This window comes from Hydractinia symbiolongicarpus, chromosome 3 (genome assembly GCF_029227915.1).
Source record: "Hydractinia symbiolongicarpus strain clone_291-10 chromosome 3, HSymV2.1, whole genome shotgun sequence".
NCBI lineage: Eukaryota > Metazoa > Cnidaria > Hydrozoa > Anthoathecata > Hydractiniidae > Hydractinia > Hydractinia symbiolongicarpus.
Genome location: NC_079877.1, coordinates 35,309,629 through 35,337,360, shown reverse-complemented (window position 1 = coordinate 35,337,360; position 27,732 = coordinate 35,309,629).

Here is a 27,732-nt window from a genome sequence, read left to right as displayed (position 1 = left end):
CGGGCTTGGCCCGTATAGTCGAATGTATACAAAGAAAGTACCCTGTGAGTAAACTCAATTCCGGAACGAAATTTAAATTATTTTTTTACCACTAAAATGCATGAGACTTGTAGTTTTCAGAAATGTTTTCATTTTTGATGAGACGCTTAATGAAAGTGGTTTAATCGCCGGCAAACGAAAACCCGCGATTTCCCGTAAATCCCGGGCTTGGCCCGTATAGTCGAATGTATACAAAGAAAGTAACCTGTGAGTAAACTCATTTCCAAAACGATTTTTTAAATTATCTTTTCACCACTAAAACGCATGAGACTTGTAGTTTTCAAAAATGTTTTCATTTTTAATAAGACGCTGAATAAAAGAAGTTTAATCGCCGGCAAACGATAACCCGCCATTTCCCGTGAACCCCGGACTAGGCCCGTATAGTCAAAAGTATACAAAGAAAGGACCCAGGTAGTAAACTCATTTCCCGAACGATTTTTTATATTATTTTTTTACCACTAAACGCATGAGACTTGTAGTTTTCAAAAATGTTTTCATATTTGATGGGACGCTAAATAAAAGAAGTTTAATCGCCGGCAAACGAAAATCCGCGATTTCCCGTAAATCCCGGACTCGGCCCGTATAGTCAAAAGTATACAAAGAAAGTACCCAGGGAGTAAACTCATTTCCCGAACGATTTTTTAAATTATTTTTTCACCACTTCATCGCATGAGACTTGTAGTTTTCAAAAAAGTTTTCATTTTTGATGAGACGCTGGATAAAAGAAGTTTAATCGCCCTGAAACGAAAATCCGCGATTTCTCGTAAATCCCGGACTCGGCCCGTATAGTCGAAAATATACAAAGAAAGTACCCAGGGAGTAAACTCATTTCCCGAACGATTTTTTAAATTATTTTTCCACCACTGAAACGCATGAGACTTGTAATTTTAAAAAATGTTTTTATTTTTGAGGAGACGCTTAATGAAAGAGGTTTAATCGCCGGCAAACGAAAATCCGCCATTTCCCGTAATCCCCGGACTCGGCCCGTATAGTCGAAAGTATACAAAGAAAGTACCCAGGGAGTAAACTCATTTTCCGAACGATTTTTTTTAAATTATTTTTTCACCACTAAAACGCATGAGACTTGTAATTTTCAAAAATGTTTTTATTTTTGAGGAGACGCTTAATGAAAGAGGTTTAATCGCCGGCAAACGAAAACCCGCCATTTCCCGTAAACCCCGGACTCGGCCCGTATAGTCAAAAGTATACAAAGAAAGTACCCAGGGAGTAAACTCATTTTCCGAACGATTTTTTAAATTATTTTTTCACCACTACAACGCATGAGACTTGTAGTTTTTAAAAATGTTTTCATTTTTGATGAGACGCTGAATAAAAGAAGTTTAATCGCCGGCAAACGAAAATCCGCCATTTCCCGTAAACCCCGGACTCGGCCCGTATAGTCGAAAGTATACAAAGAAAGTACCCAGGGAGTAAACTCATTTTCCGAACGATTTTTTAAATTATTTTTTCACCACTTTAACGCATGAGACTTGTTGTTTTCAAAAACGTTTTCATTTTTGATGAGACGCTGAATAAAAGTGGTTTAATCGCCGGCAAACGAAAACCCGCGATTTCCCGTAAATCCCGGGCTTGGCCCGTATAGTCGAATGTATACAAAGAAAGTACCCTGTGAGTAAACTCATTTCCAAAACGATTTTTTAAATTATCTTTTCACCACTAAAACGCATGAGACTTGTAGTTTTCAAAAACGTTTTCATTTTTGATGAGACGCTGAATAAAAGAAGTTTAATCGCCGGCAAACGAAAACCCGCCATTTCCCGTAAACCCCGGACTCAGCCCGTATAGTCAAAAGTATACAAAGAAAGTACCCAGGGAGTAAACTCATTTTCCGAACGATTTTTTAAAATATTTTTTCACCACTAAAACTGATGAGACTTGTAGTTTTCAAAAATGTTTTCATTTTTGATGAAACGCTGAATAAAAGAAGTTTAATCGCCGGCAAACGAAAACCTGCGATTTCCCGTAAAACCCGGACTCGGCCCGTATAGTCAAAGGTATACAAAGAAAGTACCCTGTGAGTAAACTCAATTCCCGAACGATATTTTAAATTATTTTTTCACCACTAAAATGCATGAGACTTGTAGTTTTCAGAAATGTTTTCATTTTTGATGAGACGCTTAATGAAAGTGGTTTAATCGCCGGCAAACGAAAACCCGCGATTTTCCGTAAATCCCGGGCTTGGCCCGTATAGTCGAATGTATACAAAGAAAGTACCCTGTGAGTAAACTCATTTCCAAAACGATTTTTTAAATTATCTTTTCACCACTAAAACTCATGAGACTTGTAGTTTTCAAAACTGTTTTCATTTTTGATGAAACGCTGAATAAAAGAAGTTTAATCGCCGGCAAACGAAAACCTGCGATTTCCCGTAAATCCCGGACTCGGCCCGTATAGTAAAAGGTATTCAAAGAAAGTACCCGGGGTGTAAACTCATTTACCGAACGATTTTTTAAATTATTATTTCACCACTAAAGCCCATGAGACTTATAGTTTTTAAAAATGTTTTCATTTTTGATGAGACGCTGAATAAAAGAAGTTTAATCGACGGTAAACGAAAACCCGCCATTTCCCGTAAACCCCGGACTCGGCCCGTATAGTCAAAAGTATACAAAGAAAGTACCCTGTGAGTAAACTCAATTCCCGAACGATATTTTAAAATATTTTTTCACCACTAAAATGCATGAGACTTGTAGTTTTCAGAAATGTTTTCATTTTTGATGAGACGCTTAATGAAAGTGGTTTAATCGCCGGCAAACGAAAACCCGCGATTTCCCGTAAATCCCGGGCTTGGCCCGTATAGTTGAATGTATACAAAGAAAGAACCCTGTGAGTAAACTCATTTCCAAAACGATTTTTTAAATTATCTTTTCACCACTAAAACGCATGAGACTTGTAGTTTTCAAAAATGTTTTCATTTTTGATGAGACGCTGAATAAAAGAAGTTTAATCGCCGGCAAACGAAAACCCGCCATTTTCCGTAAACCCCGGACTCGGCCCGTATAGTCAAAAGTATACAAAGAAAGTACCCAGGGAGTAAACTCATTTCCCGAACGATTTTTTAAAATATTTTTTCACCACTAAAACTCATGAGACTTGTAGTTTTCAAAAATGTTTTCATTTTTGATGAAACGCTGAATAAAAGAAGTTTAATCGCCGGCAAACGAAAACCTGCGATTTCCCGTAAATCCCGGACTCGGCCCGTATAGTCAAAGGTATACAAAGAAAGTACCCGGGGTGTGAACTCATTTCCCGAACGATTTTTTAAATTATTATTCCACCACTAAAGCCCATGAGACTTATAGTTTTTAAAAATGTTTTCATTTTTAATGAGACGCTGAATAAAAGAAGTTTAATCGCCGGCAAACGAAAACCCGCCATTTCCCGTAAACCCCGGACTCGGCCCGTATAGTCAAAAGTATACAAAGAAAGTACCCAGGGAGTAAACTCATTTTCCGAACGATTATTTAAATTATTTTTTCACCACTACAACGCATGAGACTTGTAGTTTTTAAAAATGTTTTCATTTTTGATGAGACGCTGAATAAAAGAAGTTTAATCGCCGGCAAACGAAAACCCGCCATTTCCCGTAAGCCCCGGACTCGGCCCGTATAGTCAAAAGTATACAAAGAAAGTACCCAGGGAGTAAACTCATTTTCCGAACGATTTTTTAAATTATTTTTTCACCACTTCAACGCATGAGACTTGTAGTTTTCAAAAACGTTTTCATTTTTGATGAGACGCTGAATAAAAGAAGTTTAATCGCCCTCAAACGAAAATCCACGATTTCCCGTAAATCCTGGACTCGGCCCGTATAGTCCAAAGTATACAAAGAAAGTACCCAGGGAGTAAACTCATTTCCCGAACGATTTTTTAAATTATTTTTCCACCACTAAAACGCATGAGACTTGTAGTTTTCAAAAAATTTTTCATTTTTGATGAGACGCTTAATGAAAGAGGTTTAATCGCCGGCAAACGAAATGCCGCGATTTCCCGTAAATCCTGGGCTTGGCCCGTATAGTCGAATGTATACATAGAAAGTACCCTGGGAGTAAACTCATTCCCCGAAAGATTTTCTAATTTTTTTCTTCACCACTAAAACGCATGAGACTTGTAGTTTATAAAAATGTTTTCATTTTTCATGAGACGCTTAATGAAAGAAGTTTAATCGCCGGCAAACGAAATCGCGCGATTTCCCGTAAACCCTGGACTTGGCCCGTATAGTCGAATGTATACATAGAAAGTACCCTGGGAGTAAACTCATTCCCCGAAAGATTTTATAATTTTTTTCTTCACCACTAAAACGCATGAGACTTGTAGTTTATAAAAATGTTTTCATTTTTGATGAGACGCTTAATGAAAGAAGTTTAATCGCCGGAAAACGAAAACCCGCGATTTCCCGTAAATCCCGGGCTTGGCCCGTATAGTTGAATGTATACAAAGAAAGTACCCTGTGAGTAAACTCATTTCCAAAACGATTTTTTAAATTATCTTTTCACCACTAAAACGCATGAGACTTGTAGTTTTCAAAAATGTTTTCATTTTCGATGAGACGCTGAATAAAAGAAGTTTAATCGCCGGCAAACGAAAAACCGCCATTTTCCGTAAACCCCGGACTCGGCCCGTATAGTCAAAAGTATACAAAGAAAGTACCCAGGGAGTAAACTCATTTCCCGAACGATTTTTTAAAATATTTTTTCACCACTAAAACTCATGAGACTTGTAGTTTTCAAAAATGTTTTCATTTTTGATGAAACGCTGAATAAAAGAAGTTTAATCGCCGGCAAACGAAAACCTGCGATTTCCCGTAAATCCCGGACTCGGCCCGTATAGTCAAAGGTATACAAAGAAAGTACCCGGGGTGTGAAATCATTTACCGAACGATTTTTTAAATTATTATTTCACCACTAAAGCCCATGAGACTTATAGTTTTCAAAAACGTTTTCATTTTTAATGAGACGCTGAATAAAAGAAGTTTAATCGCCGGCAAACGAAAACCCGCCATTTCCCGTAAACCCCGGACTCGGCCCGTATAGTCAAAAGTATACAAAGAAAGTACCCAGGGAGTAAACTCATTTTCCGAACGATTATTTAAATTATTTTTTCACCACTACAACGCATGAGACTAAAAATGTTTTCATTTTTGATGAGACGCTGAATAAAAGAAGTTTAATCGCCGGCAAACGAAAACCCGCCATTTCCCGTAAGCCCCGGACTCGGCCCGTATAGTCAAAAGTATACAAAGAAAGTACCCAGGGAGTAAACTCATTTTCCGAACGATTTTTTAAATTATTTTTTCACCACTTCAACGCATGAGACTTGTAGTTTTCAAAAACGTTTTCATTTTTGATGAGACGCTGAATAAAAGAAGTTTAATCGCCCTCAAACGAAAATCCGCGATTTCCCGTAAATCCTGGACTCGGCCCGTATAGTCCAAAGTATACAAAGAAAGTACCCAGGGAGTAAACTCATTTCCCGAACGATTTTTTAAATTATTTTTCCACCACTAAAACGCATGAGACTTGTAGTTTTCAAAAAATTTTTCATTTTTGATGAGACGCTTAATGAAAGAGGTTTAATCGCCGGCAAACAAAATGCCGCGATTTCCCGTAAATCCTGGGCTTGGCCCGTATAGTCGAATGTATACATAGAAAGTACCCTGGGAGTAAACTCATTCCCCGAAAGATTTTCTAATTTTTTTCTTCACCACTAAAACGCATGAGACTTGTAGTTTATAAAAATGTTTTCATTTTTGATGAGACGCTTAATGAAAGAAGTTTAATCGCCGGCAAACGAAATCGCGTGATTTCCCGTAAACCCTGGGCTTGGCCCGTATAGTCGAATGTATACATAGAAAGTACCCTGGGAGTAAACTCATTCCCCGAAAGATTTTATAATTTTTTTCTTCACCACTAAAACGCATGAGACTTGTAGTTTATAAAAATGTTTTCATTTTTGATGAGACGCTTAATGAAAGAAGTTTAATCGCCGGCAAACGAAAACCCGCGATTTCCCGTAAATCCCGGGCTTGGCCCGTATAGTCGAATGTATACAAAGAAAGTACCCTGTGAGTAAACTCATTTCCAAAACGATTTTTTAAATTATCTTTTCACCACTAAAACGCATGAGACATGTAGTTTTCAAAAATGTTTTCATATTTGATGGGACGCTAAATAAAAGAAGTTTAATCGCCGGCAAACGAAAACCCGCCATTTCCCGTAAACCCCGGACTCGGCCCGTATAGTCAAAAGTATACAAAGAAAGTACCCAGGGAGTAAACTCCTTTCCCGAACGATTTTTTAAAATATTTTTTCACCACTAATACTGATGAGACTTGTAGTTTTCAAAAATGTTTTCATTTTTGATGAAACGCTGAATAAAAGAAGTTTAATCGCCGGCAAACGAAAACCTGCGATTTCCCGAAAATCCCGGACTCGGCCCGTATAGTCAAAGGTATACAAAGAAAGTACCCGGGGTGTAAACTCATTTCCCGAACGATTTTTTAAATTATTATTTCACCACTAAAACCCATGAGACTTATAGTTTTTAAAAATGTTTTCATTTTTGATGAGACGCTGAATAAAAGAAGTTTAATCGCCGGCAAACGAAAACCCGCCATTTCCCGTAAACCCCGGACTCGGCCCGTATAGTCAAAAGTATACAAAGAAAGTACCCAGGGAGTAAACTCCTTTCCCGAACGATTTTTTAAAATATTTTTTCACCACTAATACTGATGAGACTTGTAGTTTTCAAAAATGTTTTCATTTTTGATGAAACGCTGAATAAAAGAAGTTTAATCGCCGGCAAACGAAATCCCGCGATTTCCCGTAAATACCGGGCTTGGCCCGTATAGTCGAATGTATACAAAGAAAGTACCCAGGGAGTAAACTCATTTCCCGAAAGATTTTTTAATTTTTTTTTCACCACTAAAACGCATGAGACTTGTAGTTTATAAAAATGTTTTCATTTTTGATGAGACGCTTAATGAAAGAAGTTTAATCGCCGGCAAATGAAAACCCGCGATTTCCCGTAAATCCCGGGCTTGGCCCGTATAGTTGTATGTATACAAAGAAAGTACCCTGTGAGTAAACTCATTTCCAAAACGATTTTTTAAATTATCTTTTCACCACTAAAACGCATGAGACTTGTAGTTTTTAAAAATGTTTTCATTTTTGATAAGACGCTGAATAAAAGAAGTTTAATCGCCGGCAAACGAAAACCCGCGATTTCCCGTAAATCCCGGGTTTGGCCCGTATAGTCGAATGTATACAAAGAAAGTACCCAGGGAGTAAACTCATTTCCCGAAAGATTTTTTAATTTTTTTTTTCACCACTAAAACGCATGAGACTTGTAGTTTATAAAAATGTTTTCATTTTTGATGAGACGCTTAATGAAAGAAGTTTAATCGCCGGCAAACAAAAACCCGCTATTTCCCGTAAATCCTGGGCTTGGCCCGTATAGTCGAATTCATACAAAGAAAGTACCCTGTGAGTAAACTCAATTCCCGAACGATATTTTAAATTATTTTTTTACCACTAAAATGCATGAGACTTGTAGTTTTCAGAAATGTTTTCATTTTTGATGAGACGCTTAATGAAAGTGGTTTAATCGCCGGCAAACTAAAACCCGCTATTTCCCGTAATTCCCGGGCTTGGCCCGTATAGTTGAATGTATACAAAGAAAGTACCCTGTGAGTAAACTCATTTCCAAAACGATTTTTTAAATTATCTTTTAACCACTAAAACGCATGAGACTTGTAGTTTTCAAAAATGTTTTCATTTTTGATAAGACGCTGAATAAAAGAAGTTTAATCGCCGGCAAACGAAAACCCGCGATTTTCCGTAAATCCCGGGCTTGGCCCGTATAGTCGAATGTATACAAAGAAAGTACCCAGGGAGTAAACTCATTTCCCGAAAGATTTTTTAATTTTTTTTTTCACCACTAAAATGCATGAGACTTGTAGTTTTCAGAAATGTTTTCATTTTTGATGAGACGCTTGATGAAAGTGGTTTAATCGCCGGCAAACGAAAACCCGCGATTTCCCGTAAATCCCGGGCTTGGCCCGTATAGTTGAATGTATACAAAGAAAGTACCCTGTGAGTAAACTCATTTCCAAAACGATTTTTTAAATTATCTTTTCACCACTAAAACGCATGAGACTTGTAGTTTTCAAAAATGTTTTCATTTTTGATAAGACGCTGAATAAAAGAAGTTTAATCGCCGGCAAACGAAAACCCGCGATTTCCCGTAAATCCCGGGCTTGGCCCGTATAGTCGAATGTATACAAAGAAAGTACCCAGGGAGTAAACTCATTTCCCGAAAGATTTTTTATTTTTTTTTTTCACCACTAAAATGCATGAGACTTGTAGTTTTCAGAAATGTTTTCATTTTTGATGAGACGCTTAATGAAAGTGGTTTAATCGCCGGCAAACGAAAACCCGCGATTTCCCGTAAATCCCGGGCTTGGCCCGTATAGTCGAATGTATACAAAGAAAGTACCCTGTGAGTAAACTCATTTCCAAAACGATTTCTTAAATTATCTTTTCACTACTAAAACGCATGAGACTTGTAGTTTTCAAAAATGTTTTCATTTTTGATAAGACGCTGAATATAAGAAGTTTAATCGCCGGCAAACGAAAACCCGCCATTTCCCGTAAACCCCGGACTAGGCCCGTATAGTCAAAAGTATACAAAGAAAGGACCCAGGTAGTAAACTCATTTCCCGAACGATTTTTTATATTATTTTTTTACTACTAAACGCATGACACTTGTAGTTTTCAAAAATGTTTTCATATTTGATGGGACGCTAAATAAAAGAAGTTTAATCGCCGGAAAACGAAAATCCACGATTTCCCGTAAATCCCGTACTCGGCCCGTATAGTCAAAAGTATACAAAGAAAGTACCCAGGGAGTAAACTCATTTCCCGAACGATTTTTTAAATTATTTTTTCACCACTAAAACCCATGAGACTTGTAATTTTCAAAAATGTTTTCATTTTTGATGAGACGCTTAATGAAAGAGGTTTAATCGCCGGCAAACGAAAACCCTCCATTTCCCGTTAACCACGGACTCGGCCCGTATAGTCAAAAGTATACAAAGAAAGTACCCAGGGAGTAAACTCATTTTCCGAACGATTTTTTAAATTATTTTTTCACCACTACAACGCATGAGACTTGTAGTTTTTAAAAATGTTTTCATTTTTGATGAGACGCTGAATAAAAGAAGTTTAATCGCCGGCAAACGAAAACCCGCCATTTCCCGTAAACCCCGGACTCGGCCCGTATAGTCGAAAGTATACAAAGAAAGTACCCAGGGAGTAAACTCATTTTCCGAACGATATTTTAATTTTTTTTTTCACCACTAAAACGCATGAGACTTGTAGTTTATAAAAATGTTTTCATTTTTGATGAGACGCTTAATGAAAGAAGTTTAATCGCCGGCAAATGAAAACCCGCGATTTCCCGTAAATCCCGGGCTTGGCCCGTATAGTTGAATGTATACAAAGAAAGTACCCTGTGAGTAAACTCATTTCCAAAACGATTTTTTAAATTATCTTTTCACCACTAAAACGCATGAGACTTCTAGTTTTTAAAAATGTTTTCATTTTTGATAAGACGCTGAATAAAAGAAGTTTAATCGCCGGCAAACGAAAACCCGCGATTTCCCGTAAATCCCGGGCTTGACCCGTATAGTCGAATGTATACAAAGAAAGTACCCAGGGAGTAAACTCATTTCCCGAAAGATTTTTTAATTTTTTTTTTCACCACTAAAACGCATGAGACTTGTAGTTTATAAAAATGTTTTCATTTTTGATGAGACGCTTAATGAAAGAAGTTTAATCGCCGGCAAACGAAAACCCGCGATTTCCCGTAAATCCCGGGCTTGGCCCGTATAGTCGAATGTATACAAAGAAAGTACCCTGTGAGTAAACTCAATTCCCGAACGATATTTTAAATTATTTTTTCACCAATAAAATGCATGAGACTTGTAGTTTTCAGAAATGTTTTCATTTTTGATAAGACGCTTAATGAAAGTGGTTTAATCGCCGGCAAACGAAAACCCGCGATTTCCCGTAAATCCCGGGCTTGGCCCGTATAGTCGAATGTATACAAAGAAAGTACCCAGGGAGTAAACTCATTTCCCGAAAGATTTTTTAATTTTTTTTTTCACCACTAAAACGCATGAGACTTGTAGTTTTCAAAAATGTTTTCATTTTTGATAAGACGCTGAATAAAAGAAGTTTAATCGCCGGCAAACGAAAACCCGCCATTTCCCGCAAACCCCGGACTAGGCCCGTATAGTCAAAAGTATACAAAGAAAAGACCCAGGTAGTAAACTCATTTCCCGAACGATTTTTTATATTATTTTTTTACCACTAAACGCATGACACTTGTAGTTTTCAAAAATGTTTTCATATTTGATGGGACGCTAAATAAAAGAAGTTTAATCGCCGGCAAACGAAAATCCGCGATTTCCCGTGAATCCCGGACTCTGCCCGTATAGTCAAAAGCATACAAAGAAAGTACCCAGGGAGTAAACTCATTTCCCGAACGATTTTTTAAATTATTTTTTCACCACTAAAACGCATGAGACTTGTAATTTTCAAAAATGTTTTCATTTTTGATGAGACGCTTAATGAAAGAGGTTTAATCGCCGGAAAACGAAAACCCGCCATTTCCCGTAAACCCCGGACTCGGCCCGTATAGTCAAAAGTATACAAAGAAAGTACCCAGGGAGTAAACTCATTTTCCGAACGATTTTTTAAATTATTTTTTCACCACTACAACGCATGAGACTTGTAGTTTTTAAAAATGTTTTCATTTTTGATGAGACGCTGAATAAAATAAGTTTAATCGCCGGCAAACGAAAACCCGCCATTTCCGGTAAACCCCGGACTCGGCCCGTATAGTCGAAAGTATACAAAGAAAGTACCCAGGGAGTAAACTCATTTTCCGAACGATTTTTTAAATTATTTTTTCACCACTTCAGCGCATGAGACTTGCACTTTTCAAAAACGTTTTCATTTTTGATGAGACGCTGAATAAAAGAAGTTTAATCGCCCTCAAACGAAAATACGCGATTTCCCGTAAATCCCGGACTCGGCCCGTATAGTCGAAAGTATACAAAGAAAGTACCCAGGGAGTAAACTCATTTCCCGAACGATTTTTTAAATTATTTTTCCACCACTGAAACGCACGAGACTTGTAGTTTTCAAAAAATTTTTCATTTTTGATGAGACGCTTAATGAAAGAGGTTTAATCGCCGGCAAACGAAATCCCGCGATTTCCCGTAAATCCCGGGCTTGAACCGTATAGTCGAATGTATACAAAGAAAGTACCCAGGGAGTAAACTCATTTCCCGAAAGATTTTTTAATTTTTTTTTTCACCACTAAAACGCATGAGACTTGTAGTTTATAAAAATGTTTTCATTTTTGATGAGACGCTTAATGAAAGAAGTTTAATCGCCGGCAAACGAAAACCTTAATGAAAGTGGTTTAATCGCCGGCAAACGAAAACCCGCCATTTCCGGTAAACCCCGGACTCGGCCCGTATAGTCGAAAGTATACAAAGAAAGTACCCAGGGAGTAAACTCATTTTCCGAACGATTTTTTAAATTATTTTTTCACCACTTCAGCGCATGAGACTTGCACTTTTCAAAAACGTTTTCATTTTTGATGAGACGCTGAATAAAAGAAGTTTAATCGCCCTCAAACGAAAATACGCGATTTCCCGTAAATCCCGGACTCGGCCCGTATAGTCGAAAGTATACAAAGAAAGTACCCAGGGAGTAAACTCATTTCCCGAACGATTTTTTAAATTATTTTTCCACCACTGAAACGCACGAGACTTGTAGTTTTCAAAAAATTTTTCATTTTTGATGAGACGCTTAATGAAAGAGGTTTAATCGCCGGCAAACGAAATCCCGCGATTTCCCGTAAATCCCGGGCTTGAACCGTATAGTCGAATGTATACAAAGAAAGTACCCAGGGAGTAAACTCATTTCCCGAAAGATTTTTTAATTTTTTTTTTCACCACTAAAACGCATGAGACTTGTAGTTTATAAAAATGTTTTCATTTTTGATGAGACGCTTAATGAAAGAAGTTTAATCGCCGGCAAACGAAAACCTTAATGAAAGTGGTTTAATCGCCGGCAAACGAAAACCCGCGATTTCCCGTAAATCCCGGGCTTGGCCCGTATAGTTGAATGTATACAAAGAAAGTACCCTGTGAGTAAACTCATTTCCAAAACGATTTTTTAAATTATCTTTTCACCACTAAAACGCATGACACTTGTAGTTTTCAAAAATGTTTTCATATTTGATGGGACGCTAAATAAAAGAAGTTTAATCGCCGGAAAACGAAAATCCGCGATTTCCCGTAAATCCCGGACTCGGCCCGTATAGTCAAAAGTATACAAAGAAAGTACCCAGGGAGTAAACTCATTTCCCGAACGATTTTTTAAATTATTTTTTCACCACTAAAACCCATGAGACTTGTAATTTTCAAAAATGTTTTCATTTTTGATGAGACGCTTAATGAAAGAGGTTTAATCGCCGGCAAACGAAACCCTCCATTTCCCGTAAACCACGGACTCGGCCCGTATAGTCAAAAGTATACAAAGAAAGTACCCAGGGAGTAAACTCATTTTCCGAACGATTTTTTAAATTATTTTTTCACCACTACAACGCATGAGACTTGTAGTTTTTAAAAATGTTTTCATTTTTGATGAGACGCTGAATAAAAGAAGTTTAATCGCCGGCAAACGAAAACCCGCCATTTCCCGTAAACCCCGGACTCGGCCCGTATAGTCGAAAGTATACAAAGAAAGTACCCAGGGAGTAAACTCATTTTCCGAACGATTTTTTTTTTTTTTTTTTTCACCACTAAAACACATGAGACTTGTAGTTTATAAAAATGTTTTCATTTTTGATGAGACGCTTAATGAAAGAAGTTTAATCGCCGGCAAATGAAAACCCGCGATTTCCCGTAAATCCCGGGCTTGGCCCGTATAGTTGAATGTATACAAAGAAAGTACCCTGTGAGTAAACTCATTTCCAAAACGATTTTTTAAATTATCTTTTCACCACTAAAACGCATGAGACTTGTAGTTTTTAAAAATGTTTTCATTTTTGATAAGACGCTGAATAAAAGAAGTTTAATCGCCGGCAAACGAAAACCCGCGATTTTCCGTAAATCCCGGGCTTGGCCCGTATAGTCGAATGTATACAAAGAAAGTACCCAGGGAGTAAACTCATTTCCCGAAAGATTTTTTAATTTTTTTTTCACCACTAAAACGCATGAGACTTGTAGTTTATAAAAATGTTTTCATTTTTGATGAGACGCTTAATGAAAGAAGTTTAATCGCCGGCAAACGAAAACCCGCGATTTCCCGTAAATCCCGGGCTTGGCCCGTATAGTCGAATGTATACAAAGAAAGTACCCTGTGAGTAAACTCAATTCCCGAACGATATTTTAAATTATTTTTTCACCAATAAAATGCATGAGACTTGTAGTTTTCAGAAATGTTTTCATTTTTGATAAGACGCTTAATGAAAGTGGTTTAATCGCCGGCAAACGAAAACCCGCGATTTCCCGTAAATCCCGGGCTTGGCCCGTATAGTCGAATGTATACAAAGAAAGTACCCAGGGAGTAAACTCATTTCCCGAAAGATTTTTTAATTTTTTTTTTCACCACTAAAATGCATGAGACTTGTAGTTTTCAGAAATGTTTTTATTTTTGATGAGACGCTTAATGAAAGTGGTTTAATCGCCGGTAAACGAAAACCCGCGATTTCCCGTAAATCCCGGGCTTGGCCCGTATAGTCGAATGTATACAAAGAAAGCACCCTGTGAGTAAACTCATTTCTAAAACGATTTTTTAAATTATCTTTTCACTACTAAAACGCATGAGACTTGTAATTTTCAAAAATGTTTTCATTTTTGATGAGACGCTTAATGAAAGAGGTTTAATCGCCGGCAAACGAAAACCCGCCATTTCCCGTGAATCCCGGACTCTGCCCGTATAGTCAAAAGTATACAAAGAAAGTACCCAGGGAGTAAACTCATTTCCCGAACGATTTTTTAAATTATTTTTTCACCACTAAAACGCATGAGACTTGTAATTTTCAAAAATGTTTTCATTTTTGATGAGACGCTTAATGAAAGAGGTTTAATCGCCGGCAAACGAAAACCCGCCATTTCCCGTAAACCCCGGACTCGGCCCGTATAGTCAAAGGTATACAAAGAAAGTACCCAGGGAGTAAACTCATTTTCCGAACGATTTTTTAAATTATTTTTTCACCACTACAACGCATGAGACTTGTAGTTTTTAAAAATGTTTTCATTTTTGATGAGACGCTGAATAAAAGAAGTTTAATCGCCGGCAAACGAAAACCCGCCATTTCCCGTAAACCCCGGACTCGGCCCGTATAGTCGAAAGTATACAAAGAAAGTACCCAGGGAGTAAACTCATTTTCCGAACGATTTTTTAAATTATTTTTTCACCACTTCAACGCATGAGACTTGCACTTTTCAAAAACGTTTTCATTTTTGATGAGACGCTGAATAAAAGAAGTTTAATCGCCCTCAAACGAAAATGCGCGATTTCCCGTAAATCCCGGACTCGGCCCGTATAGTCGAAAGTATACAAAGAAAGTACCCAGGGAGTAAACTCATTTCCCGAACGATTTTTTAAATTATTTTTCCACCACTGAAACGCATGAGACTTGTAGTTTTCAAAAAATTTTTCATTTTTGATGAGACGCTTAATGAAAGAGGTTTAATCGCCGGCAAACGAAATCCCGCGATTTCCCGTAAATCCCGGGCTTGAACCGTATAGTCGAATGTATACAAAGAAAGTACCCAGGGAGTAAACTCATTTCCCGAAAGATTTTTTAATTTTTTTTTTCACCACTAAAACGCATGAGACTTGTAGTTTATAAAAATGTTTTCATTTTTGATGAGACGCTTAATGAAAGAAGTTTAATCGCCGGCAAACGAAAACCTTAATGAAAGTGGTTTAATCGCCGGCAAACGAAAACCCGCGATTTCCCGTAAATCCCGGGCTTGGCCCGTATAGTTGAATGTATACAAAGAAAGTACCCTGTGAGTAAACTCATTTCCAAAACGATTTTTTAAATTATCTTTTCACCACTAAAACGCATGAGACTTGTAGTTTTTAAAAATGTTTTCATTTTTGATAAGACGCTGAATAAAAGAAGTTTAATCGCCGGCAAACGAAATCCTGCGATTTCCCGTAAATCCCGGGCTTGGCCCGTATAGTCGAATGTATACAAAGAAAGTACCCAGGGAGTAAACTCATTTCCCGAAAGATTTTTTAATTTTTTTTTTCACCACTAAAACGCATGAGCCTTGTAGTTTATAAAAATGTTTTCATTTTTGATGAGACGCTTAATGAAAGAAGTTTAATCGCCGGCAAATGAAAAGCCGCGATTTCCCGTAAATCCCGGGCTTGGCCCGTATAGTTGAATATATACAAAGAAAGTACCCTGTGAGTAAACTCATTTCCAAAACGATTTTTTAAATTATCTTTTCACCACTAAAACGCATGAGACTTGTAGTTTTCAAAAATGTTTTCATTTTTGATAAGACGCTGAATAAAAGAAGTTTAATCGCCGGCAAACGAAAACCCGCGATTTCCCGTAAATCCCGGGCTTGGCCCGTATAGTCGAATGTATACAAAGAAAGTACCCAGGGAGTAAACTCATTTCCCGAAAGATTTTTTAATTTTTTTTTTCACCACTAAAACGCATGAGACTTGTAGTTTATAAAAATGTTTTCATTTTTGATGAGACGCTTAATGAAAGAAGTTTAATCGCCGGCAAACGAAAACCCGCGATTTCCCGTAAATCCCGGGCTTGGCCCGTATAGTCGAATGTATACAAAGAAAGTACCCTGTGAGTAAACTCAATTCCCGAACGATATTTTAAATTATTTTTTCACCACTAAAATGCATGAGACTTGTAGTTTTCAGAAATGTTTTCATTTTTGATGAGACGCTTAATGAAAGTGGTTTAATCGCCGGCAAACGAAAACCCGCGATTTCCCGTAAATCCCGGGCTTGGCCCGTATAGTTGAATGCATACAAAGAAAGTACCCAGGGAGTAAACTCATTTCCCGAAAGATTTTTTAATTTTTTTTTTCACCACTAAAACGCATGAGACTTGTAGTTTATAAAAATGTTTTCATTTTTGATGAGACGCTTAATGAAAGAAGTTTAATCGCCGGCAAACGAAAACCCGCGATTTCCCGTAAATCCCGGGCTTGGCCCGTATAGTCGAATGTATACAAAGAAAGTACCCTGTGAGTAAACTCAATTCCCGAACGATATTTTAAATTATTTTTTCACCACTAAAATGCATGAGACTTGTAGTTTTCAGAAATGTTTTCATTTTTGATGAGACGCTGAATAAAAGAAGTTTAATCGCCGGCAAACGAAAACCCGCCATTTCCCGTAAACCCCGGACTCGGCCCGTATAGTCGAAAGTATACAAAGAAAGTACCCAGGGAGTAAACTCATTTTCCGAACGATTTTTTAAATTATTTTTTCACCACTTCAACGCATGAGACTTGTACTTTTCAAAAAGGTTTTCATTTTTGATGAGACGCTGAATAAAAGAAGTTTAATCGCCCTCAAACGAAAATGCGCGATTTCCCGTAAATCCCGGACTCGGCCCGTATAGTCGAAAGTATACAAAGAAAGTACCCAGGGAGTAAACTCATTTCCCGAACGATTTTTTAAATTATTTTTCCACCACTGAAACGCATGAGACTTGTAGTTTTCAAAAACGTTTTCATTTTTGATGAGACGCTGAATAAAAGAAGTTTAATCGCCCTCAAACGAAAATGCGCGATTTCCCGTAAATCCCGAACTCGGCCCGTATAGTCGAAAGTATACAAAGAAAGTACCCAGGGAGTAAACTCATTTCCCGAACGATTTTTTAAATTATTTTTCCACCACTGAAACGCATGAGACTTGTAGTTTTCAAAAAATTTTTCATTTTTGATGAGACGCTTAATGAAAGAGGTTTAATCGCCGGCAAACGAAATCCCGCGATTTCCCGTAAATCCCGGGCTTGGACCGTATAGTCGAATGTATACAAAGAAAGTACCCAGGAAGTAAACTCATTTCCCGAAAGATTTTTTAATTTTTTTTTCACCACTAAAACGCATGAGACTTGTAGTTTATAAAAATGTTTTCATTTTTGATGAGACGCTTAATGAAAGAAGTTTAATCGCCGGCAAACGAAAACCCGCGATTTCCCGTAAATCCCGGGCTTGGCCCGTATAGTCGAATGTATACAAAGAAAGTACCCTGTGAGTAAACTCAATTCCCGAACGATATTTTAAATTATTTTTTCACCACTAAAATGCATGAGACTTGTAGTTTTCAGAAATGTTTTCATTTTTGATGAGACGCTGAATAAAAGAAGTTTAATCGCCGGCAAACGAAAACCCGCCATTTCCCGTAAACCCCGGACTCGGCCCGTATAGTCGAAAGTATACAAAGAAAGTACCCAGGGAGTAAACTCATTTTCCGAACGATTTTTTAAATTATTTTTTCACCACTTCAACGCATGAGACTTGTACTTTTCAAAAAGGTTTTCATTCTTGATGAGACGCTGAATAAAAGAAGTTTAATCGCCCTCAAACGAAAATGCGCGATTTCCCGTAAATCCCGGACTCGGCCCGTATAGTCGAAAGTATACAAAAAAAGTACCCAGGGAGTAAACTCATTTCCCCAACGATTTTTTAAAATATTTTTCCACCACTGAAACGCATGAGACTTGTAGTTTTCAAAAAATTTTTCATTTTTGATGAGACGCTTAATGAAAGAGGTTTAATCGCCGGCAAACGAAATCCCGCGATTTCCGGTAAATCCCGGGCTTGGACCGTATAGTCGAATGTATACAAAGAAAGTACCCAGGGAGTAAACTCATTTCCCGAAAGATTTTTTAATTTTTTTTTTCACCACTAAAACGCATGAGACTTGTAGTTTATAAAAATGTTTTCATTTTTGATGAGACGCTTAATGAAAGAAGTTTAATCGCCGGCAAACGAAAACCCGCGATTTCCCGTAAATCCCGGGCTTGGCCCGTATAGTCGAATGTATACAAAGAAAGTACCCTGTGAGTAAACTCAATTCCCGAACATTATTTTAAATTATTTTTTCACCACTAAAATGCATGAGACTTGTAGTTTTCAAAAATGTTTTCATTTTTGATGAGACGCTTAATGAAAGTGGTTTAATCGCCGGCAAACGAAAACCCGCGATTTCCCGTAAATCCCGGGCTTGGCCCGTATAGTTGAATGTATACAAAGAAAGTACCCTGTGAGTAAACTCATTTCCAAAACGATTTTTTAAATTATCTTTTCACCACTAAAACGCATGAGACTTGTAGTTTTTAAAAATGTTTTCATTTTTGATGAGACGCTGAATAAAAGAAGTTTAATCGCCGGCAAACGAAAACCCGCCATTTCCCGTAAACCCCGGACTCGGCCCGTATAGTCGAAAGTATACAAAGAAAGTACCCAGGGAGTAAACTCATTTTCCGAACGATTTTTTAAATTATTTTTTCACCACTTCAACGCATGAGACTTGTACTTTTCAAAAACGTTTTCATTTTTGATGAGACGCTGAATAAAAGAAGTTTAATCGCCCTCAAACGAAAATGCGCGATTTCCCGTAAATCCCGGACTCGGCCCGTATAGTCGAAAGTATACAAAGAAAGTACCCAGGGAGTAAACTCATTTCCCGAACGAGTTTTTAAATTATTTTTCCACCACTGAAACGCATGAGACTTGTAGTTTTCAAAAAAATTTTCATTTTTGATGAGACGCTTAATGAAAGAGGTTTAATCGCCGGCAAACGAAATCCCGCGATTTCCCGTAAATCCCGGGCTTGGACCGTATAGTCGAATGTATACAAAGAAAGTACCCAGGGAGTAAACTCATTTCCCGAAAGATTTTTTAATTTTTTTTTTCACCACTAAAACGCATGAGACTTGTAGTTTTCAAAAAAATTTTCATTTTTGATGAGACGCTTAATGAAAGAGGTTTAATCGCCGGCAAACGAAATCCCGCGATTTCCCGTAAATCCCGGGCTTGGACCGTATAGTCGAATGTATACAAAGAAAGTACCCAGGGAGTAAACTCATTTCCCGAAAGATTTTTTAATTTTTTTTTTCACCACTAAAACGCATGAGACTTGTAGTTTATAAAAATGTTTTCATTTTTGATGAGACGCTTAATGAAAGAAGTTTAATCGCCGGCAAACGAAAACCCGCGATTTCCCGTAAATCCCGGGCTTGGCCCGTATAGTCGAATGTATACAAAGAAAGTACCCTGTGAGTAAACTCAATTCCCGAACATTATTTTAAATTATTTTTTCACCACTAAAATGCATGAGACTTGTAGTTTTCAAAAATGTTTTCATTTTTGATGAGACGCTTAATGAAAGTGGTTTAATCGCCGGCAAACGAAAACCCGCGATTTCCCGTAAATCCCGGGCTTGGCCCGTATAGTTGAATGTATACAAAGAAAGTACCCTGTGAGTAAACTCATTTCCAAAACGATTTTTTAAATTATCTTTTCACCACTAAAACGCATGAGACTTGTAGTTTTTAAAAATGTTTTCATTTTTGATGAGACGCTGAATAAAAGAAGTTTAATCGCCGGCAAACGAAAACCCGCCATTTCCCGTAAACCCCGGACTCGGCCCGTATAGTCGAAAGTATACAAAGAAAGTACCCAGGGAGTAAACTCATTTTCCGAACGATTTTTTAAATTATTTTTTCACCACTTCAACGCATGAGACTTGTACTTTTCAAAAACGTTTTCATTTTTGATGAGACGCTGAATAAAAGAAGTTTAATCGCCCTCAAACGAAAATGCGCGATTTCCCGTAAATCCCGGACTCGGCCCGTATAGTCGAAAGTATACAAAGAAAGTACCCAGGGAGTAAACTCATTTCCCGAACGAGTTTTTAAATTATTTTTCCACCACTGAAACGCATGAGACTTGTAGTTTTCAAAAAAATTTTCATTTTTGATGAGACGCTTAATGAAAGAGGTTTAATCGCCGGCAAACGAAATCCCGCGATTTCCCGTAAATCCCGGGCTTGGACCGTATAGTCGAATGTATACAAAGAAAGTACCCAGGGAGTAAACTCATTTCCCGAAAGATTTTTTAATTTTTTTTTTCACCACTAAAACGCATGAGACTTGTAGTTTATAAAAATGTTTTCATTTTTGATGAGACGCTTAATGAAAGAAGTTTAATCGCCGGCAAACGAAAACCTTAATGAAAGTGGTTTAATCGCCGGCAAACGAAAACCCGCGATTTCCCGTAAATCCCGGGCTTGGCCCGTATAGTTGAATGTATACAAAGAAAGTACCCTGTGAGTAAACTCATTTCCAAAACGATTTTTTAAATTATCTTTTCACCACTAAAACGCATGAGACTTGTAGTTTTTAAAAATGTTTTCATTTTTGATAAGACGCTGAATAAAAGAAGTTTAATCGCCGGCAAACGAAATCCCGCGATTTCCCGTAAATCCCGGGCTTGGCCCGTATAGTCGAATGTATACAAAGAAAGTACCCAGGGAGTAAACTCATTTCCCGAAAGATTTTTTAATTTTTTTTTTCACCACTAAAACGCATGAGACTTGCAGTTTATAAAAATGTTTTCATTTTTGATGAGACGCTTAATGAAAGAAGTTTAATCGCCGGCAAACGAAAACCTTAATGAAAGTGGTTTAGTCGCCGGCAAACGAAAACCCGCGATTTCCCGTAAATCCCGGGCTTGGCCCGTATAGTTGAATGTATACAAAGAAAGTACCCTGTGAGTAAACTCATTTCCAAAACGATTTTTTAAATTATCTTTTCACCACTAAAACGCATGAGACTTGTAGTTTTTAAAAATGTTTTCATTTTTGATAAGACGCTGAATAAAAGAAGTTTAATCGCCGGCAAACGAAATCCCGCGATTTCCCGTAAATCCCGGGCTTGGCCCGTATAGTCGAATGTATACAAAGAAAGTACCCAGGGAGTAAACTCATTTCCCGAAAGATTTTTTAATTTTTTTTTTCACCACTAAAACGCATGAGACTTGTAGTTTATAAAAATGTTTTCATTTTTGATGAGACGCTGAATAAAAGAAGTTTAATCGCCGGCAAACGAAGACCCGCGATTTCCCGTAATTCCCGGCTTGGCGCGTATAGTCAAGAGTATAAAAAGAAAGTACCCAGGCAGTAAACTCATTTCCCGAACGATTTTTTAAATTATTTTTTCACCACTTCAACGCATGAGACTTGTAGTTTTCAAAAACGTTTTCATTTTTGATGAGACGCTGAATAAAAGAAGTTTAATCGCCCTCAAACGAAAATGCGCGATTTCCCGTAAATCCCGAACTCGGCCCGTATAGTCGAAAGTATACAAAGAAAGTACCCAGGGAGTAAACTCATTTCCCGAACGATTTTTTAAATTATTTTTCCACCACTGAAACGCATGAGACTTGTAGTTTTCAAAAAATTTTTCATTTTTGATGAGACGCTTAATGAAAGAGGTTTAATCGCCGGCAAACGAAATCCCGCGATTTCCCGTAAATCCCGGGCTTGGACCGTATAGTCGAATGTATACAAAGAAAGTACCCAGGGAGTAAACTCATTTCCCGAAAGATTTTTTAATTTTTTTTTTCACCACTAAAACGCATGAGACTTGTAGTTTATAAAAATGTTTTCATTTTTGATGAGACGCTTAATGAAAGAAGTTTAATCGCCGGCAAACGAAAACCCGCGATTTCCCGTAAATCCCGGGCTTGGCCCGTATAGTCGAATGTATACAAAGAAAGTACCCTGTGAGTAAACTCAATTCCCGAACGATATTTTAAATTATTTTTTCACCACTAAAATGCATGAGACTTGTAGTTTTCAGAAATGTTTTCATTTTTGATGAGACGCTGAATAAAAGAAGTTTAATCGCCGGCAAACGAAAACCCGCCATTTCCCGTAAACCCCGGACTCGGCCCGTATAGTCGAAAGTATACAAAGAAAGTACCCAGGGAGTAAACTCATTTTCCGAACGATTTTTTAAATTATTTTTTCACCACTTCAACGCATGAGACTTGTACTTTTCAAAAAGGTTTTCATTTTTGATGAGACGCTGAATAAAAGAAGTTTAATCGCCCTCAAACGAAAATGCGCGATTTCCCGTAAATCCCGGACTCGGCCCGTATAGTCGAAAGTATACAAAGAAAGTACCCAGGGAGTAAACTCATTTCCCGAACGATTTTTTAAATTATTTTTCCACCACTGAAACGCATGAGACTTGTAGTTTTCAAAAACGTTTTCATTTTTGATGAGACGCTGAATAAAAGAAGTTTAATCGCCCTCAAACGAAAATGCGCGATTTCCCATAAATCCCGAACTCGGCCCGTATAGTCGAAAGTATACAAAGAAAGTACCCAGGGAGTAAACTCATTTCCCGAACGATTTTTTAAATTATTTTTCCACCACTGAAACGCATGAGACTTGTAGTTTTCAAAACATTTTTCATTTTTGATGAGACGCTTAATGAAAGAGGTTTAATCGCCGGCAAACGAAATCCCGCGATTTCCCGTAAATCCCGGGCTTGGACCGTATAGTCGAATGTATACAAAGAAAGTACCCAGGGAGTAAACTCATTTCCCGAAAGATTTTTTAATTTTTTTTTTCACCACTAAAACGCATGAGACTTGTAGTTTATAAAAATGTTTTTATTTTTGATGAGACGCTTAATGAAAGAAGTTTAATCGCCGGCAAACGAAAACCCGCGATTTCCCGTAAATCCCGGGCTTGGCCCGTATAGTCGAATGTATACAAAGAAAGTACCCTGTGAGTAAACTCAATTCCCGAACGATATTTTAAATTATTTTTTCACCACTAAAATGCATGAGACTTGTAGTTTTCAGAAATGTTTTCATTTTTGATGAGACGCTGAATAAAAGAAGTTTAATCGCCGGCAAACGAAAACCCGCCATTTCCCGTAAACCCCGGACTCGGCCCGTATAGTCGAAAGTATACAAAGAAAGTACCCAGGGAGTAAACTCATTTTCCGAACGATTTTTTAAATTATTTTGTCACCACTTCAACGCATGAGACTTGTACTTTTCAAAAAGGTTTTCATTTTTGATGAGACGCTGAATAAAAGAAGTTTAATCGCCCTCAAACGAAAATGCGCGATTTCCCGTAAATCCCGGACTCGGCCCGTATAGTCGAAAGTATACAAAGAAAGTACCCAGGGAGTAAACTCATTTCCCGAACGATTTTTTAAATTATTTTTCCACCACTGAAACGCATGAGACTTGTAGTTTTCAAAAAATTTTTCATTTTTGATGAGACGCTTAATGAAAGAGGTTTAATCGCCGGCAAACGAAATCCCGCGATTTCCCGTAAATCCCGGGCTTGGACCGTATAGTCGAATGTATACAAAGAAAGTACCCAGGGAGTAAACTCATTTCCCGAAAGATTTTTTAATTTTTTTTTTCACCACTAAAACGCATGAGACTTGTAGTTTATAAAAATGTTTTCATTTTTGATGAGACGCTTAATGAAAGAAGTTTAATCGCCGGCAAACGAAAACCCGCGATTTCCCGTAAATCCCGGGCTTGGCCCGTATAGTCGAATGTATACAAAGAAAGTACCCTGTGAGTAAACTCAATTCCCGAACATTATTTTAAATTATTTTTTCACCACTAAAATGCATGAGACTTGTAGTTTTCAGAAATGTTTTCATTTTTGATGAGACGCTTAATGAAAGTGGTTTAATCGCCGGCAAACGAAAACCCGCGATTTCCCGTAAATCCCGGGCTTGGCCCGTATAGTTGAATGTATACAAAGAAAGTACCCTGTGAGTAAACTCATTTCCAAAACGATTTTTTAAATTATCTTTTCACCACTAAAACGCATGAGACTTGTAGTTTTTAAAAATGTTTTCATTTTTGATTAGACGCTGAATAAAAGAAGTTTAATCGCCGGCAAACGAAAACCCGCGATTTCCCGTAAATCCCGGACTCGGCCCGTATAGTCGAAAGTATACAAAGAAAGTACCCAGGGAGTAAACTCATTTTCCGAACGATTTTTTAAATTATTTTTTCACCACTTCAACGCATAAGACTTGTACTTTTCAAAAACATTTTCATTTTTGATGAGACGCTGAATAAAAGAAGTTTAATCGCCCTCAAACGAAAATGCGCGATTTCCCGTAAATCCCGGACTCGGCCCGTATAGTCGAAAGTATACAAAGAAAGTACCCAGGGAGTAAACTCATTTCCCGAACGAGTTTTTAAATTATTTTTCCACCACTGAAACGCATGAGACTTGTAGTTTTCAAAAAATTTTTCATTTTTGATGAGACGCTTAATGAAAGAGGTTTAATCGCCGGCAAACGAAATCCCGCGATTTCCCGTAAATCCCGGGCTTGGACCGTATAGTCGAATGTATACAAAGAAAGTACCCAGGGAGTAAACTCATTTCCCGAAAGATTTTTTAATTTTTTTTTTCACCACTAAAACGCATGAGACTTGTAGTTTATAAAAATGTTTTCATTTTTGATGAGACGCTTAATGAAAGAAGTTTAATCGCCGGCAAACGAAAACCTTAATGAAAGTGGTTTAATCGCCGGCAAACGAAAACCCGCGATTTCCCGTAAATCCCGGGCTTGGCCCGTATAGTTGAATGTATACAAAGAAAGTACCCTGTGAGTAAACTCATTTCCAAAACGATTTTTTAAATTATCTTTTCACCACTAAAACGCATGAGACTTGTAGTTTTTAAAAATGTTTTCATTTTTGATAAGACGCTGAATAAAAGAAGTTTAATCGCCGGCAAACGAAATCCCGCGATTTCCCGTAAATCCCGGGCTTGGCCCGTATAGTCGAATGTATACAAAGAAAGTACCCAGGGAGTAAACTCATTTCCCGAAAGATTTTTTAATTTTTTTTTTCACCACTAAAACGCATGAGACTTGTAGTTTAAAAAAATGTTTTCATTTTTGATGAGACGCTTAATGAAAGAAGTTTAATCGCCGGCAAACGAAAACCTTAATGAAAGTGGTTTAATCGCCGGCAAACGAAAACCCGCGATTTCCCGTAAATCCCGGGCTTGGCCCGTATAGTTGAATGTATACAAAGAAAGTACCCTGTGAGTAAACTCATTTCCAAAACGATTTTTTAAATTATCTTTTCACCACTAAAACGCATGAGACTTGTAGTTTTTAAAAATGTTTTCATTTTTGATAAGACGCTGAATAAAAGAAGTTTAATCGCCGGCAAACGAAATCCCGCGATTTCCCGTAAATCCCGGGCTTGGCCCGTATAGTCGAATGTATACAAAGAAAGTACCCAGGGAGTAAACTCATTTCCCGAAAGATTTTTTAATTTTTTTTTTCACCACTAAAACGCATGAGACTTGTAGTTTATAAAAATGTTTTCATTTTTGATGAGACGCTTAATGAAAGAAGTTTAATCGCCGGCAAACGAAAACCCGCGATTTCCCGTAAATCCCGGGCTTGGCCCGTATAGTCGAATGTATACAAAGAAAGTACCCTGTGAGTAAACTCAATTCCCGAACGATATTTTAAATTATTTTTTCACCACTAAAATGCATGAGACTTGTAGTTTTCAGAAATGTTTTCATTTTTGATGAGACACTTAATGAAAGAAGTTTAATCGCCGGCAAACGAAAACCCGCGATTTCCCGTAAATCCCGGGCTTGGCCCGTATAGTTGAATGTATACAAAGAAAGTACCCTGTGAGTAAACTCATTTCCAAAACGATTTTTTAAATTATCTTTTCACCACTAAAACGCATGAGACTTGTAGTTTTTAAAAATGTTTTCATTTTTGATGAGACGCTGAATAAAAGAAGTTTAATCGCCGGCAAACGAAAACCCGCCATTTCCCGTAAACCCCGGACTCGGCCCGTATAGTCGAATGTATACAAAGAAAGTACCCAGGGAGTAAACTCATTTCCCGAAAGATTTTTTAATTTTTTTTTCACCACTAAAACGCATGAGACTTGTAGTTTATAAAAATGTTTTCATTTTTGATGAGACGCTTAATGAAAGAAGTTTAATCGCCGGCAAACGAAAACCCGCAATTTCCCGTAAATCCCGGGCTTGGCCCGTATAGTCGAATGTATACAAAGAAAGTACCCTGTGAGTAAACGCAATTCCCGAACGATATTTTAAATTATTTTTTCACCACTAAAATGCATGAGACTTGTAGTTTTCAGAAATGTTTTCATTTTTGATGAGACGCTTAATGAAAGTGGTTTAATCGCCGGCAAACGAAAACCCGCGATTTCCCGTAAATCCCGGGCTTGGCCCGTATAGTTGAATGTATACAAAGAAAGTACCCTGTGAGTAAACTCATTTCCAAAACGATTTTTTAAATTATCTTTTCACCACTAAAACGCATGAGACTTGTAGTTTTTAAAAATGTTTTCATTTTTGATGAGACGCTGAATAAAAGAAGTTTAATCGCCGGCAAACGAAAACCCGCCATTTCCCGTAAACCCCAGACTCGGCCCGTATAGTCGAATGTATACAAATAAAGTACCCAGGGAGTAAACTCATTTCCCGAAAGATTTTTTAATTTTTTTTTTCACCACTAAAACGCATGAGACTTGTAGTTTATAAAAATGTTTTCATTTTTGATGAGACGCTTAATGAAAGGAGTTTAATCGCCGGCAAACGAAAACCCGCGATTTCCCGTAAATCCCGGGCTTGGCCCGTATAGTCGAATGTATACAAAGAAAGTACCCTGTGAGTAAACTCAATTCCCGAACGATATTTTAAATTATTTTTTCACCACTAAAATGCATGAGACTTGTAGTTTTCAGAAATGTTTTTATTTTTGATGAGACGCTTAATGAAAGTGGTTTAATCGCCGGCAAACGAAAACCCGCGATTTCCCGTAAATCCCGGGCTTGGCCCGTATAGTTGAATGTATACAAAGAAAGTACCCTGTGAGTAAACTCATTTCCAAAACGATTTTTTAAATTATCTTTTCACCACTAAAACGCATGAGACTTGTAGTTTTTAAAAATGTTTTCATTTTTGATGAGACGCTGAATAAAAGAAGTTTAATCGCCGGCAAACGAAAACCCGCCATTTCCCGTAAACCCCGGACTCGGCCCGTATAGTCGAAAGTATACAAAGAAAGTACCCAGGGAGTAAACTCATTTTCCGAAAGATTTTTTAATTTTTTTTTTCACCACTAAAACGCATGAGACTTGTAGTTTATAAAAATGTTTTCATTTTTGATGAGACGCTTAATGAAAGAAGTTTAATCGCCGGCAAACGAAAACCTTAATGAAAGTGGTTTAATCGCCGGCAAACGAAAACCCGCGATTTCCCGTAAATCCCGGGCTTGGCCCGTATAGTTGAATGTATACAAAGAAAGTACCCTGTGAGTAAACTCATTTCCAAAACGATTTTTTAAATTATCTTTTCACCACTAAAACGCATGAGACTTGTAGTTTTTAAAAATGTTTTCATTTTTGATAAGACGCTGAATAAAAGAAGTTTAATCGCCGGCAAACGAAATCCCGCGATTTCCCGTAAATCCCGGGCTTGGCCCGTATAGTCGAATGTATACAAAGAAAGTACCCTGTGA